The 16,821-nt window shown below is 41.0% G+C and overlaps 1 pseudogene; it reads right to left on the reverse strand.

The window, feature by feature from the left end:
• Positions 1–4,319: 4,319 nt before the first annotated feature.
• Positions 4,320–4,391, reverse strand: LOC142435287 (U7 small nuclear RNA; annotated as a pseudogene).
• Between the last annotated feature and the right edge of the window lie 12,430 nt (positions 4,392–16,821).

Raw genomic sequence — 16,821 nt, forward strand, 5'->3', positions numbered from 1 at the left:
AGTCACTAGGTTTTAAAATAGGCTCCGTGTACACCAAATCACCAGGCCTTAAAAGACTCATTCCAAATGAAGTAACTAGGCCTTAAAATAGATACACTGTGCATCAAGTTGATTCATCAAATACTGTCAGTATCAGCTGGGACAGGCTCTGCATTGCACCAGATTTTGTATCACTTAAGCCAGTATTTGAAGTTATATGAATGGGTCTTCTCATGCTACTGAACTATGTTCTCAAACACATGCCTTAATCTCCTTCTTCCATCTTCATGAGTGATGAGGTGGCCAGATGTCTGATGTGTTGTCAAGGGTCTGGTGGTTATGCTGCCTCCCTCTCACTGTCCTTTGGGATAAACTCTTTGTACATCAAGGTCTAAGAGTCTGGTTGGGTTTCTGTGTTCCAGTCTCGTAGGTTCTTCATTAATGATTGTTGCAGAAGAATTTTCTCCTTGAGCAGCATCGCTTGGTCCAGAAGTTGTAAGTAGATCCCTAATTTGTAACTCCGTTCCAGTTATTGGCTCTCTCAGTGTTTCCTGATGCTGGATCCTAGAAATCCCCCCCCCCCCCAGTTGCCTGGAATAGAGGATGCTCGAGTCGGAGGTAAAGGAACATGATGAGGTTTTGTGCTACTGCACGCATTAGATTCAGAGGTGCGAGCCTTTGACACTCTCACTGTGGCTCTTAGATGGTCAGGACTGATGCTTCTTGATCTTCTTTGGCTTCTTTAGGTTGGACTTCTGTTAACGTTGTGCACTGTTCTAAGAGATGCCATAACGATGTTGATACAGGTAGTGGGGTTTCTTTTTTCCCCTTGGCTGCTATTTTCCATAATTTCCCCTCAAGGATTATCTTGAAGAAGCGGCATATTGATTGGGGCTACCACTAAGGAGAAAATTTCATTCTGATCTGAATCTGGAATCATCATGGTCATGTTTATTCTGTTTCACTATTCCGCAAGATCCGTTTCTTCTCTGCCCACTTCTTTCAGGTTTTCAGGTGGCTCAAAAGACCTAAAGCAGTTTGCAGTGGAATCACAATAAGACTCTTCATCTGAAGACTCTTGTCTACTTTTTAACAAAAAATGAGAGCGGGAGAATTGTAATACTAAAATTAGGACAATCATAAAAAGGTGCTCTAGTAGTTTATTTCTAAAACAAACAAAAATGAGCACTTAGCGTCAGACATTTTCAACAGATTTTGCATTCCTAGAGGTTTGTGAACCACACTGTCTAGATTTTCAAGTAAAGGCACAAAAGTTTCCATTTGATGTTTTTAAGAAAGTGAGCTAATCCTGAAGGAATTGAGAGAATTTTTTTAAAGGGAAGGTAGAAGGAGTCTATTTTCAAATTTTCATCATATTCAGAGCCTAGCCTATACTGTAGGAAGGGGATGGATAAAAATGAAAAGAAAAAAACGTGTTTTGAAAAATTCCACTAACAATGAAATATAACCAATGAAGTTAAGCATAAGTAAGGTAATAAAGGTGTCTCAAAAAACATGGAGAAATTGAGTTTTCCACAAACTTTGAAAAGTCCCCAATGCATTACCTATGTTTTAGATCAAATTCCACTCGGTCAAATTCTCATTAATCTGTATTCATTATTTATCCTCTTAAGTGCCTTTGCTAATCTATTTCTCACATGCCCCCAATTCAAACCCACTTCTGACCCATAATGACCCTCTAGGCCAGATTAGAACTGTCCCATAAAATTTCCAAGGCTGTAAATCTCTGCGGGAGCATACTGACACATCGTTACGTGGTGTATCAGGTGGTAGGCTTAAATTGAGCTTTTGCTTAGCAGCCAAGCTTTCACCACTGTGTTACTAGAGCTCTTGGAAACACATAAAGTTTTACTGAAATTAGAAGACTAGTGCCAAAATATAAACAACATTTATGAGTTTGAAAGTAATTGAGTACCCTTCATTAAACTGAATTGTCAGGGAATTGTAGATCATTTCAATAGAATAAACTGAACCTAACACAAAACATAAAGGCATGCTCCAAACGGCAGTGTTATAGTAGCCTCTTGGTTACACAGTACAATCGTCCCCTTCACACTAGAACATAAACGACAGCCCCAAAGTCCTCCACAGCTGAGGAGGCTTTGTATTAACAACAAAATTACCTGTGAACTTTGCTTAATGCCCCTCAGTAGCAGGAGAAGCAAAATCATCCCCAGTGCCAAAACATTTAAGGTACACAATCTTTCTTTTTGCTGGTGAGGAAGCCACATTTCTATAAAGATGCAGTAATTCAGGAAGTAGGAGAAACTTCCAATGGAAGTAGGACACCGTTCAGGGTATTAAAGTGAGGTGGGAATTTTAGCTCTCTGTGTCCCAATTAGAGACTGAGTGGGATGCAGGAAAAAAAAATCCCCACCTTGATATTCCCATCAAATATTAATGTCAGTTTTCTTTTAATAACTACTTACTTTAAAATGTATGGTATATTGGTGGAAATTTACTATTTGGTACTTATAATGTTTCTTTTCCATTTTATACTCCCTCCCCAAATATACATTAATGATAACCTGAGTCTTATGGTGTGGTGGTGGGGCTCTTTAAAGTCTCATGGCCATATTAATAACGCTTCTTCAGTATTTTGACCTGGGTGGCCTAACAAGTGGTAGTTCCTCATTAGCTGGTAATCCTCTTCACTCAGGTTATTCACAAATTGGTCCAAAGCTTCTTTGAGAACAAAGCCCTCTGTCCGCTTTCTGTGCTGGGCTGTAGGCTCACTTTCCTGGTTATCTGAATCAGAGTTTTCCATCTTGACTTTGGTAGTTATATAATCCTTTGTCAATTTGAGAGAATTAAGAGTGAAGTGTTGGAGTCCAGCCTGTGAATCAGGTCACAGCCAATGAGGCCTCTGTATGGGCATGGCCTTCTCCTGAGGATTCTGTGAACTCCTGTATTCCTCCTTGGAGGCAGGAGACATACTCTCTCACAGCTGACTCCCTGGGAGACATTGCAGGTGAAAAGACACATGAAGCTATGTTAGTGCCCTGAGCTGGAGAAGTCACATGGAGATGCTTTCAATGCCACCGAATCCACAAGAATTCCTACCCACAAGCCTGTGATCTTCCTGCATGCGGCATCATTGCATGTGTTTCATGAGTCTGAAGAGGACTTTATACATAGGTATCGGACAAGGGGCTAATATTGGACTTATGGACTTCATCTGAGCAGGGATGGGATGTTTTCTTAATGTACAATTACTCTTTATATAAAGCTCTTTTTTATACACACATGAGTGTCTGTGAATTTGTTTCTTTAGTCTACCCGGACTAACATGGGATGAACTAAAGAAAAATTATCTATTAAGGCAAGCTATTGAGAAATACTAAAATGGGGTTTCCATTTTTTGTATTCTGTGCACTAGTTTTTGTTTAGGATCTGACTTCGTGGGGGCAATCCCACCACATGTCTTCAGGAACTGTTAGCTAGGTAACCATTATGTGCTACCCCACCCCACCCATGTGCATGCCACAGGCACCTCAGATTGTTACCTAGTCCTGGCTGGATTCAAGTTTTGTCACATTTCATGCAGGTCCAGAAACTTGATAAGTACTTATTGCATCCCTAGCACTGTACTCTGTCAATTCTCACCCAAAGGAGTATATTTTCAGCAAACTCTTCAGGCTTTAATATGTCCCCACAATTCATAAGCAAGCCAGAGAACCCCAACTGTGGCTAGTAGTTTCATATCCTTGTCTGCTTTAAAATGCCGTCCCTAAGTCACTCTGGTTATATGTCCTAATCCTCAACTTTATGTGGCCAGGGACCTCTGTCTTTTCTCCTCATGAATTCTTTAAATCAGAGATTCTCACTCAGAAATCCCACAATTTTGGATAATTCACTAGAGCCCCAGCTGAATCTTCCCAGTTCATCTGTCTCCCCTTAACTCTGAATGATGCTATCTTGCATTCTGCAGTCCCTCAAGTTCCTTGTTTAAAAAGCTTTGGCGGGTTTGCTGCCAAGTCACAGAATTCCATAGGAATCCTCTACAAAGGCACCAGTTTGATTTTTGTTCTCTTCACTCATAAATATTGGACATATAACTCAAATTACATGACCCAGGACATCACAGGCACTTTGTAAACAGATCCCTCATAGTTGATTCACCTCTAGTAATGAATGCTGACTTTGCTGATTTTGTTTTATGTTTGTTATTGCAGCCAAGATGGTATGGTGAAAATCACAATCATTTGAAATGCTATCTGAAAGAATTCTCTAGAACTCTCTGGACTCATTAATATACCAGTCCACTTAGCATTGGTCTTTTTTTTTTTTAAATCACTGGTGTGGCATGGGGGGAGAGGGTAGGTTCTTGAAAAAAACAAACAAACAAACAGAAAACCTGCAAGACAAATTCTAAAAGAGCTGTAACACTGCACTGGTCTTCTAAGCCTCCATTCAGATTGTTCCCATTAAGGCAGGATCTTGCTACTGAAGTGGAGAAATGCTATCCAATTTGACTTAATAAATTCTTCCAAAATGAACTGGGCCCCTCACTGTCCTCCATGCGAGAGATAAATCAAATGTGTTTTTCTTGGGATACATACTTATCTGTACTTTCAAGTACAACATATTCCAGGTGAGGGAAACCTTCATGTAACAAATTCACAAATACCCTCTACTATCGACTGGTTAGGAGCCCTGGTGGTGTAGTGGTTATGCTTAGTGCCGCGAAACGTATACATTGCTATTTGGAACCCCCAAGTTCTCAGTCGAAGAATAATAAGGTTTTCTACTTCCATAAACAGTCTTAGAAACAAAAAGGGGGTTCTCTGTGAGACCATATCGACTTGATGGCAGTACATTTTCTTTCTTTCTTTTTGGTAAGTAGTGGTTAAGAGTTGGACTATGACCCAAATGATTGGCAGTTTGAAAACACCAGCAGTTCATTCTACTCCTGTAAATAGTTACAGTCTCATAAATCCATGTACGGCTACCATGATTCCACATCTGTGCTAAGGTAGTGAGTTTGTTTCATATCCTAAAATGGAGAGCTGGTGGTGCTATGAACAAAGTGTTGTACTGCTCCAAGGTCGAAATGCATTTTAATTTGACGATCAGTTAAATGTGGTTATGGCATATTATTGTAATAATTGTTAGATAAATGATCATATATTTTCTCTCATAAATTCTTTTCAAAATACTCCTACTTTTGTTTTTGTTCTGTATAGTATGTACCCTTTTGGGGTACTTTAGCCCAATAATATTCTTCTAATTCACAAATGAAGAGAAAATATCCCGAAGCAAAGTAACACTGAACATTCCGTTTACATTAAGGGAGAAAATGGTCCAGGTGGGAAGTGAAATATCTTCCACACAGAACTCCTACCACCATCTCCAAATCTACATATATGCATACTTAATTGTGCAGATGTCTTCATATATTGTCTTAGAAACAAAGTAAAATGAAGAGGCTAGGAAGAGTGCATCCCTCATTCCCTAACTTCTGAGTCAAGACCAATTCCTACTAGTTGCTAGATAGACCAGAGCTGCTCTCCCTTCACATGCTCACAGGGTAGAAAGACACAGCAGGGGGCTTCCATGCAGACAGTGGGTTTGGGAGACCAGGAAAGGGACAATGACTGTATTTCTAAATCACTCAGGAACTTTTTTGTGGGGAGAGGTCAGATGCTTACAGACATCCTCCCCGAGGGCAGTCAGACACCAGACTACAGGGTAGGCCTGACTCCTTGCTTACTGAGGACAATACACTATTCCTCCCTGAGGCCTTCAACCAAGTATTCACACTCTACCAATAATGTTAACATCCAAAGTTAAGTTGCCATCCTATATCTAGGATCCGCCCATCTTGTCACATGTATACCCCCAATCCCTCCTCTTACTATTGCATGTATGTCCCTAGACCACCCCTTCACATTGCTATATTACCTATAGCGCAAACCCTTTCTGTGATGTTTGTCCTCACCTATAATTAGGGGGCTTGCATGTCCCCAGAGAAGATAAAAAGCCTGGGCTAGCATTAAAGGGCTCGCTCCCTCCACGCTCCCAGGCGGGGCTGAGGGGAGCATGCTGCCATGAACTGTGTCTGACTCCATTTATTTCAATACTTCACTTCTATCTCTCATGCTCTCTATAACTTTACTATAATCCTTACTTCTTATCGCTGTACAATTGCGCCTACCGGACCCGTAATGATGTGTTAGGGACTGGCTTCCCCTGACACATGGCGCCCATTACGTGGGGTCTTGTAGGAAAAGAACTCTTTTGAGTTATATCCCGAGTAACAATTGTACGGCCTCATCAGACAGTGAGGGTGAATCGGGATTTTTTTATTTTCATATTTTAAGTGTGTTTTTAGTCCGAGTGAGATATGGGTCAGGCAAAGAGCAAAGATACAGAGTATGGTATCACTCTTTGCCACCTCTTGAAGAATCAAAATGTAGTGGTAAAGAATAAGAGAATGAAAGAGTTTCTTCAATTGGCAAAGAAATTTAATCCTTCTTTTCCGGAGTCAGGAACCTTTGATATGGAGATCTGGGGAAAGGTATCCATTAACATAAGAAAAGCTCACTGGGAAGGACCCAGCATACCCATGGAGACCTGGGATCTGTGGGTGCAGATTAGAGCAGTGTTAGAGCTGCTGCAAGGTGAGAGAGCAAAAGATGAAGACCAGCAGAGTAGTGAGAAACCTCTAAGCTATGCAGATTTAAATCAGGTGAGAAGCAGGCAGAAAGAGTTTCAGGCAGATGAAAAGATTTTAAGTGTAGCTGAGAAGGTGAAATTTGAATCAGGAGATAGCATAGTAGAAGCATCTGCCCCACCAGAGTACAGTGCAGGGAATCACAATACTATCAGCCATCCAGTGCTGGAGAAGAGATTAGATCCAAAGAAATGCAAATAGAGAGATTTAACCTAGAAAGTGAACCTAGAAAAGCGAGAGGCAAAGAGTCAGGGAAAGCACCTTTGCTCTCATGGGTGGAGGAGAGTATAGCTCAAGAAGCAGACTTAGAACTCAGCATAGTTTATCCTGTTAGAATTATAGACAGGGAGCCCGACGAGCAGCACCCCAAAGGGAATCAAGAAAGGCAATATACTGCCTTTCCCTTTAAACTACTGAAAGATCTCAAGCAAGCAGTATCTAGTTATGGTCCAGATTCACCATTTATAACTGGTATGGTCAAGAATATGGCAGATATGGAAATCTGGATCCCGGCAGACTGGAAAACTTTGATGAAAGTGTGCCTTTCCCCTTCAGAATCTTTGCAATATCAGATGCTATGGAACGAGGCAGCCCTTGCACGAGCACGCAAAAATGCAGAAGAGGGCAGAGATATAGGGGTTCATCAGCTGCTAGGAGATGAGAACTATATCACAATTGAGGCACAATTAAACTTTGATGAGCAGACTTTTGCACAAGTTAGAGAAGTCTGTCTTAAGGCCTGGGAAAGGTTAATACCATCAGGAAGCAGGAGGCCAAGTTATGCGACAGTAAAGCAAAGGAATGATGAGCCTTATATAGATTTTATATCCAGGTTGCAGGATGCTGTCCATAAGAATGTAACAGACAAAGGGGCAGCGGATAATCTTATTCTTACATTAGCATTTGAGAACTCGAATACATCGTGCCAGGCTGCCATACGCCCTTTCAAAGAACAGAGCATGCTGTTAGATTATATCAGGCTTTGCAAAGATGTAGGGACAGATGAGCATAGAGCCAACCTCATGGCTGCTGCTTTGGCAAGCTACGCCAGACGTAAAGGGAGATGCTTTACCTGTGGAGCAGAGGGACATTACCAGAGAGACTGCAGGCAGATATCGCAAAAGAACGGAACGATTCACAGCGGAAAAGACCCAGGGCAAGTGTCCGAGGGAACTGGACTCTGCCCTTGCTGCGAGAGAAGTAGTCACTGGACAGAGCGTGGTCATTCAAAGTTTAGCAATAGAGGACATTTACCTGGAAGTAACGCCCAGCCAAAAAAACGTGTAGTGGGGCATGCTCTGAGCCCCTTTGAATGGAGCACAGGTCATAGAGGAAGGAGCTTGATACAAACCCCACCTACCAAAGCATGGGAGTCAAGGTGTCTGCTTGCCAGAACAAAGATCTTAAAGAGAAACTGCAGGCATCCCCCAATCTCACAGCAGGAGACCAGACCTAGTCAAACAGGCAAAAGCCCAGCCCCTGTTCTGGCTGCTATAACCTTGATTAACCAAGAGAAGGCTCAGAAACTCTCACAGCATTTGTTGATTCTAAAGAACAGGAGTCTCTTATTGAAAGAGTACTACAGTTTTTATCAGGAAATTTTAACCTAAGTACTCAAGAAATTAACGTTGATACTGGCATTGATCAGAGTTGTGAAGTAAAGCCAAAAGCTGTGATTAAATCAGAAATTATTAGGAGCGGTAATTGGGGTTCGCTACCTAAAAGAACTATAGGATGTTTATTAGGAAAGTCTAATGTAAATTCTCAAGGCATCCTGATTGTTGCTGGAATTATTGAACAAGATTATGAAAAAGTTAAGGCAGTGATGAATTCTGATATATCATGGTTTATAAAGGAATTGTGTTTAAGCCAATTTTTCCTTCCTTGCATTCCTAGAGTAAAAATGTATGTCTATCAGGAAAGAGTGCTTGAGAAATCTGACCACACTTTAAATCAAGGGGTCTTCTGGAATGCTGTTGTAGGGAAACAAAAGTGCCCCCACATGGAATTAGAAATTGAAGGGAAAAGGTTTTTAAATGTTGGATGTGGGGTCATTTCCTTAGAGCAATCAGGAGGGCCTAAGACTCGCCCACTAGCTTCCTGTAAATCCAGTTTGGTAGGAGAAACGATTGCAAGGTTGTAAAATCATACAGTGTAAGAAGCCTGAAGGGCAAAGTGGCTTAATTGAGCCTGTAACCTTATTGGTAAACTTGGAGAAAAAATGTCTGTTAGGTAATGAACAAAGTTATTAAGAATTTTTTTCAGTCTTTCAAAGTATGAGAAAAAGTTCTCACAATTTAGCTCTCTTAATTCTCTGAGAGCTGGGAGTGAAAATTTACACAACAATGAAGGCTATCTAACTAGTCCTTATACTGGGACAAAGCCTAGCAAGTTAACTGCTAGCAGTGCTTTGAAATCTGAATTGTTAAAACAGAAGAGGGAGAAGAGGAATCTTATGTGTGACAAATTTCATTTAGTGATTTTAACCAAAAAATTTTTCTCCTTACTAAAAGTGTGTAACAAAATTAGGGCAGATAAACACGTTTTCAATTCTACAGAGAAAATTAATCCTAAGAAATCTGAAGATGATGGAAACCGTGTTTGGGATCCAGGTTCATTCACCTGGAAAAAGGGCTATGCATTTATGTTTTTACAGAATAAAGCTATTGGACTCTCCTTAGAAGGACGCAAACACCTTTGGAGAAAGATGAACAAGGAGGAGATGGAGAAGCTAACCAATATTAATCATAATTCCTTTCTCAGGTTAATGACACCCCGAAGAGAGGGGCTATTTCTTTATATCTTCACAGGCAAAGGATACAAGTGAATTTCTCTTCAGCCAGCAAGGCACAGAAGAAGGAGGGAAGCTGATGTGTGACCAGACACGTCCTGTTAGTGAAGTTATCCAAAACGTCAAGAAGACCTCACCGTTCCTGAGAATGGTGATTGCTGACTGCTGAGACATTTCTTCCGCTGCTGATGCTGTCTAAAAGAAACTCTGGGACTCTAGCGTAACTGAACATTTTATACAATAATGACTGGACTATTACTACAGTACTGTTTTGCTGAAAGATCAAGATTTTGGACTTGACAATGCTATAATGTGATTGGAATGTAACTGATTTCTGTAACTCCTTACCTATAAAATGTAATATTGCATGATTGGAATTTGATTAGGAAACATTTGCAAGAGTTTAAGGGAAATATTTCATTGGATGTTGATCAGCTAAAAAAGGATATTTTCTATACATTCAAAGACAGACTCAAGGCATCTCCTGGCTCTGATGTGATTAAGCAGTTGGTGAAGGGCATGGAAGGGTTGGACCCGCGAGCTTGGGTGCAAAGTATCTCACATAGCTTAAGTTCCAGTCTGACTGTTGCTTATCATCATAATTGTGATGCTTGCAGTCTTCTGTCGCTTCTATAGGAAGCTGAGAGATATGAAGAGAAACCATGTTGCCTCCGTTACACTATTGAATCTTAAGCATAATGCTGAGAGGGGAAATGTGGGATACTAGCACTGTAGGGAAATAAAACTGGGACTTATTCCCTGACTTGAACAGAGGGAATCTGGAAGACTAGAATTCCACGGCTGGAAGACCGCCACTCTGGTAGTTGGGGATATAGTCCAGGTACCTGTTCCTGCGGTTGTCTAAGTTTTCCACAGTTTCTCCCTTAAAGATGTGCTGCAGAGTGAGCACGTGGTTGATTCATTCTCCCTATGGAAGCAGACATTCCTATTTGGCTCTATTTTCTTCCCACAGCGGCATCCAGCCCCTCTCATACCTTCCTCCAATAGCAGATGGACATAGGGGTACTTTATACTCCATGCCTGGATTCAAAATGTTTCTATTAAGCCTGAATTTTTGGCTATATTAATTGGATCATTAAGTTTTGTCTTGACAGCTTTTAATGTATAGAAAATAACCATATCACCCATGTGGTATTTGAATTTTATATATAAAACAAAAGGGGGACTTGTGGGGAGAGGTCAGATGCTTACAGACATCCTCCCCAAGGGCAGTTAGTCACTAGACTACAGGGTAGGCCTCTAGGGCAGTTAGTCACCAGACTATATGGCAGGCCTGAATCCCTGCTACTGGGGACAATAAACTATTCCTCCCTGTGGCCTGCAACCAAGCATTCACACCCTACCAATAGTCTCTATCAGTTGAGTCAGGGAACAGGCCAAACTGGCTCTGTGACATCCAAAGTTAAGTTGCCATCCTCTATCTAGGATCTGCCCATCTTGTCACATGTATGCCCCCAATCCCTCCTCTTACTATTGCATGTATGTCCCTAGACCACCCCTTCACATTACTATATTACCTATATCGCAAACACTTCCTGTGACGTATGTCCTCACCTGTGATTAGGGGGCTTGCATGTCCCCAGAGAAGATAAAAAGCCTGGGCTAGCATTAAAGGGCTCGCTCCCTCCACGCGGACCACCAAGAGGGGCTGAGGTGAGCATTCTACCATGAACCGTGTCTGACTCCATTTATTTCTATATTTCCCTTCTATCTCTCATGCTCTCTGTAACTTTACTACAATCCTTACTTATTATCACTGTACAATTGCGCCTACCAGACCCGTAATGATGTGTTAGGGGCTGGCTTCCCTGACACGTTTTACAAGTGCAAGAAACTTATGTGAAACTGACCACAAGGTTGTTTTAATAGGAGGTGGACATATGTAACTCCATGTTTCCTGTTAAAAACGAAAGATTTATATAAAATCTTGAATTTATGGAAAGGGAGGGAAGGTAGGAAAGTGGATACTTATCGATTCTTTCCCTGATCCTTTCACCTCATTCCTGAACTGCAAGAGGCTGAGCCCTATTGGGCATTTGTGACCCCTCCCATCACCACGGTGGGTGGGATGGTTGATTTTGCTGTACCTTGATGTCCTTTCCCTAGTATCATTTTGTAACACAGGCTGAGTCTTTTTGCCTTCACCCTCTCTTTTCCATGGGAAAAAAACAATAAATAAATGAATATTCATTGGTACTTGAAAAATAGAGAACATTCACCTAACCAGCAAACATAGGAAGAAGTGCTTATAATCAGTATTCATTTAAGAGATGCAAGTCAAATCCATCATAAAATCCCATATCATCATTAATAGCATATATCTAAAGACCAGGCAATAACAGCCTGCCTACTTTTGAATGTGTGGAGGGACTGGAGGCCACATACACTGCTGGTCGGACTGAAAACGGGTGCAACAACCCTGCGAAGTAGTATGGTGCCTCCTGAGAATGTTGGAAATATAAGTACCATGTGACCTAGCATTTTTTCCTTGCTATCTACCCACTGAAAAAAGTAATTTGATGAAAACAGACACAGGCAAACCTATGTCCATCCCAGCATCATTCACAATGACAGAATGATGGAACTAACCTGAATGCCATCATTGGAAAAATTGATAAGCAAGCTGTGATACACACAGAATGAAATAAGGATTGACATTACAAACTAAAAATGTATCTGTATTATAGCTCATAATATGGATGAAGTTGGAGGACATTTTGTGGGGTGTACTAAGGCAACCACCAAAGGACAAACAACATATGGCATCTCTTAAATAGGCCTCTTTGCCTTTGACCTCCACTCCCTAGACCTCTCTGCTGCTACCTGGCTCTATTCATGGCCTAGATAGCAGCCTTCTTAGTTGCCTTGCTGTTTTCCTACCAGCAACGTTGCACTGTTACACCTGCTTTGCTGCCAGGCTCCTGTTGGACTCTTCTGGTGAGCCATTCCCTGCACTCGCCAACTGAAGTGTTACAGCCCTTGGTTTATATCAGGTCTTTCGAGAGGCCCCTTTCCCAGTACTCACTCTCTCCAGATCTCAGTGAAATTGGCTGCTTAAATGAGCAAACTTCTTGTTCACTTCAAAGAACTATCCTCATAGCAAGACCACATTTGCCTGGGGATTTGCAGTGATCTAAACATTAGCCTATGTTGCATAAACAAGAATGACTCAAAGACCTTCATTTCTTTAAGTCTGGTACCAAATCACTTAATTGGATCAATGGTAGTCTTGGGAAGCAAAAGGAGAATCAGTGAAGGTGTGGTAATTGTAACATGTTCACCTGGCACTCATTAGCACAGGAATACAGTGTTTGGCCATAGGGAAGCTCCCTGTGTAGAATAACTTCATCAAACAAGTATTCTGCCATGTCCACTTCCAGAACCTCCCGAGCTTATCACCCAGGACAACACAAATGGTAACATTTACTTATTTTAATAAGTTAAATATTTTAACTTTAAATAAAGAAACTATTTTAATGTCTGCCCAATTGAATTCCCATTCATCCTTTCACCCTTCTACCCCGCAGGCCACGACTATCATGAATTCTCTTGAATAAGTTTATACATTTACTGCATAGATGTGTACTCAGTCATTCAAAGGCAGCCCACTCCTACTTAGTTATAAGGGAGAGATTCATTTTGCATCTGCCAGGCTTTCCTTTTCTCTCTCTCCATCCGGGTACATCCAAGCTGTGTGAATACACAGCTGGCTGGCTGATAAGATGCCTGGATACCTGTATAGGGATTTTTGCACCTTTTTAGTTTTTTTTTTTAAGTCGGGATTGTTTCACACACAAGAATGACACAGGAGACCCTTATTTAACTCTGAAACCAAGGCACTTCATTGGAAGGAACAGCAAAGTGGGAAGAGGAAAGAAAGAGAAGTGAACTGGTTGTAACTGCGGGACACCTGAGTGATACCAGAACACAAGGGTCACTCTGTGTCCGTGGGGCAACTCTCCTTTTCACCGTCATCAAGAATGAGCTTGTCAAAGCGGTACTCAGCCAGGCAGAAGTCCTGGTCCCGCAGAAGGCGCAGTTGGATCAGGTGGTTGCCGAGCTCCTTGATAGTCTTGGCTTGCTGCTGCAGGAAGCGGCTCTCCAGGAAGTCACCCAGCTGCTTGTCATCCTGCTCAATGGCGACCCAGTGCAGGTCCACGAGGCTCAGGTTGATGTTCTGCTGCAGGCGAAAGGCGTGCTTCACGGTGTATGTCAGGCTGGAGCAGTCTTCCACTTCAGGTTTCTTGATGTCACAGAGCTGGATGCCGCCCTCATGTGGTTCTGTAGCTGCATCAGCGACTCCACATTCTCATGCCCCTTGTTCGACAGCTGCATAAAGTAGGCAGTGAGGTTCTTTAAGACCACTTCTTCTCAGTTGAAGTGACAGGTCACAGAGAGGTAGGTGTAGAGGCAAGAAGATTGAGGCTGATTTGCTGGTTGATGGCAGCCTTACACTCCTTCTGGCAGTCCTGGCACACCTCAGGTGAAGACGCCAGTGCCATGATGAGTTGGCTGATGAAGCTTTGCAAGAGGCAGGCCGTATTTAAAAGAGTCCTTGCTGCCTTGCCAAGGGAGCGTTCTAACTCAGACGCTGGATTCAGAACGGGTACCACAGGGCTGGTTTAAGACTTGGGTGGTAAGGTCATTGAATGGGGTGATTAGGATTCAGGTGTGCCGTCTATTCATTATTCATTATTGGAAGATATGGGGCTGTGGGCGGGCACAAGACTGCATGCGCTAGCACATGGAGCCTAGTTGAGGCATCAAGCCAAGTCTCACTAACATTTCCCACGGCATTTGGGAGCACATGACCTACTATTTGGAATGTATCCTCTGTGTGTTCCTAAAAATTTAATTGCACCTTGCTCTGACATGATGGTTGAGTATATTTCTTGACATATCATTATGATCTTTAATATCGTTTTGTTATTTGTCATTGAGTTGATTCTGATTCTGACTTTCCCCATGTGTCCTGTGTACAACTACTCCATGGAGTTCTCAAGGGCATGTGACATATCAGACACACGTCTATCTTTCTTTAACTGAGTTACTAACATATTAACATATGATTCATATATCATATAATTGAATGATTCAAATACATCAAATAGACTTGTGCAATAATAATCAGAACATTCTATCTTAGAACATTGTCTTCAATTTTGCAAGTATTGCTATTAAAATCCCCTGTCCCTCAAACTTCATCTGTCATCACCTCAAGAAACTGTGAATTCATTTACTATATTTATAGAGTTACCTATACTGAATTCCTTATACAATCCAAAGGAATTTTGTTTTAATTTTTTCAAAGGAATATTTTTATCAACAATTTTATAAATGCAACTTTTTCAGTAGCCCTAGAAACTTTTTAAAGAAGATAACCACACTCCATTCCCCTTGATGCAAGCCTTTTCTGATTTTAAATCATGCATTATTCCCTTGTTCTGTTTGCACAACTGCCTCTTGATCCATGTACAAATTCCTTAAGATCACTAACAATTGTTCTGAAATTCTCAAGGTTATCCACAGATTATCATGATCCGCACGGTCGGATGCCATTGCATACTTAATGAAACACAAGTAAACAGCTTTCTGGTATTCTCTGCTTTGATCCAAGATCCATCTGGCATCAGAAATAATATTTCTTCGTCCATCTCCTCTTCTGACTCTGGCCTGAACTTCTGGCAACTTCTTGTCAATGTACTGCTCCAACCATTATTGGATGATCGTAAGCAAAATTTTATTTGTGTGTGTGCGATATCAATCATACCTTCTGTAGTCTGAGCATTCTGTTGAAGTAGACACAATTTTAGATCTCTTTCAGTCAGTTGGCCAACTAACTGACTTCAAATTTCCTAGCACAGACCAGTAAGTGCTTCCAGAGCTTCTTCAGCCTGCTGAATCATTTCACTGGGTATTTCATCAATCCTGGAGTTTGTTTTTCTCTAATGCAGTCTATGCCATTTGAATTCCTTCCTTCCACACCATTGGTTCCTGCTCACATGCTATTTCCTGAAATGGTTGGATATTTTATTTAGTACAGTTATTATGTGTAGTCTTTCCACCATCTCTTGATGTTCCCGGCATCATTCAATATTCTACCCATACAATCTTCGAGATTACAACCTGAGGCATGATTTTTTTTCTTGAGTTCTTTCAGTATAAGATATGCTGAATATGTTCTTCCCTTTTGGCTTTCTAATTCTCGACAATATCATATTTCATTATAATGTTTCACTTTGTTTTCTCAAGCTGCCCTATGAAATTGTCAATTCAGCTCATAGACTTTATCATTTCTTCCATTTGCTTTAGCTGTCCTACAACTAAGATCAAGTTTCAGACTGTCTTCCGACAACCAATTTTAATTTCCCCCTTTCCTGCCTTTTCAATGGCCTTTTGCTTTCTTCATGACTTATTTTCTTGATGTCCTTCCACTGTTTATTACGTCTTCTTTCACTATTTTTCAATGCACCAAATCTGTTATCGACACATATAGGATTGGCTAAGATATGGCAAAAAAATAAGTATTATAGAGGGAAGAAAGCGCGTTTCTGGGGGTTAGGGTGGGAAGGGGTGGGCGGAGATAATAGGGAGCTGATATCAAAGAGTTCAAGAATTTTTAAAATGTCACAAAACTAATTGTGGTAGAAATTGTACCATGCTGCTTGATGTGACTGAGCTGTGGAATGTTATGATATCTGTAAGAGCTCCTACTGATTAAATTTGAAAAATCTGTTATTGAGATGATCTGGAAATCAAGGTGTGATAAACTCTAGGTCATATTTGGCCTCTGGTTGACTAATTTTAATTTTATTCAGGTTTATCCGGAACTTACATATGAGCAATTGATTATATCTTCCACAGTCGGCCCCACTCTGGTTTAGTTCTTAATATTGACCTTCTCCATCGTGTGTTTCCACAGATGTAATCAATTTGATTTTTGTGTCTTCCATCTTAGTAAGTCCAACCTTTTTTGTTGTTGAAAAATTCATTTGCTATGAGCAAGTCGTTGGTTTTGTAATGTCCTATCATACAATATCCAGCTTCATTTCTATCACCAAGTCCATTTTCAAGCTCCTGTTCCTTCCTCTTTGTTTCCAAAATTTTCTATTACAATCACTAATACCTATCAATGTATCTGGATTGTCTGCTTGATCAATTTCTGGCTGATGTAGTTGGTAGAATTCTTTCATTTCATTATCACTAGCTTTTGTAGGTGGTACATAAATTTGAATCATACTAGTATTGATTGGATTTATATTAAGGCAGGCAGATATATAACACTATCACAGACAGCATTGTACTTCATGATGGATTTTGCAATGTCCTTTTT

The sequence above is a fragment of the Tenrec ecaudatus genome, chromosome X, assembly GCF_050624435.1.
Source record: "Tenrec ecaudatus isolate mTenEca1 chromosome X, mTenEca1.hap1, whole genome shotgun sequence".
In the NCBI taxonomy this organism is placed as follows: Eukaryota; Metazoa; Chordata; class Mammalia; order Afrosoricida; family Tenrecidae; genus Tenrec; species Tenrec ecaudatus.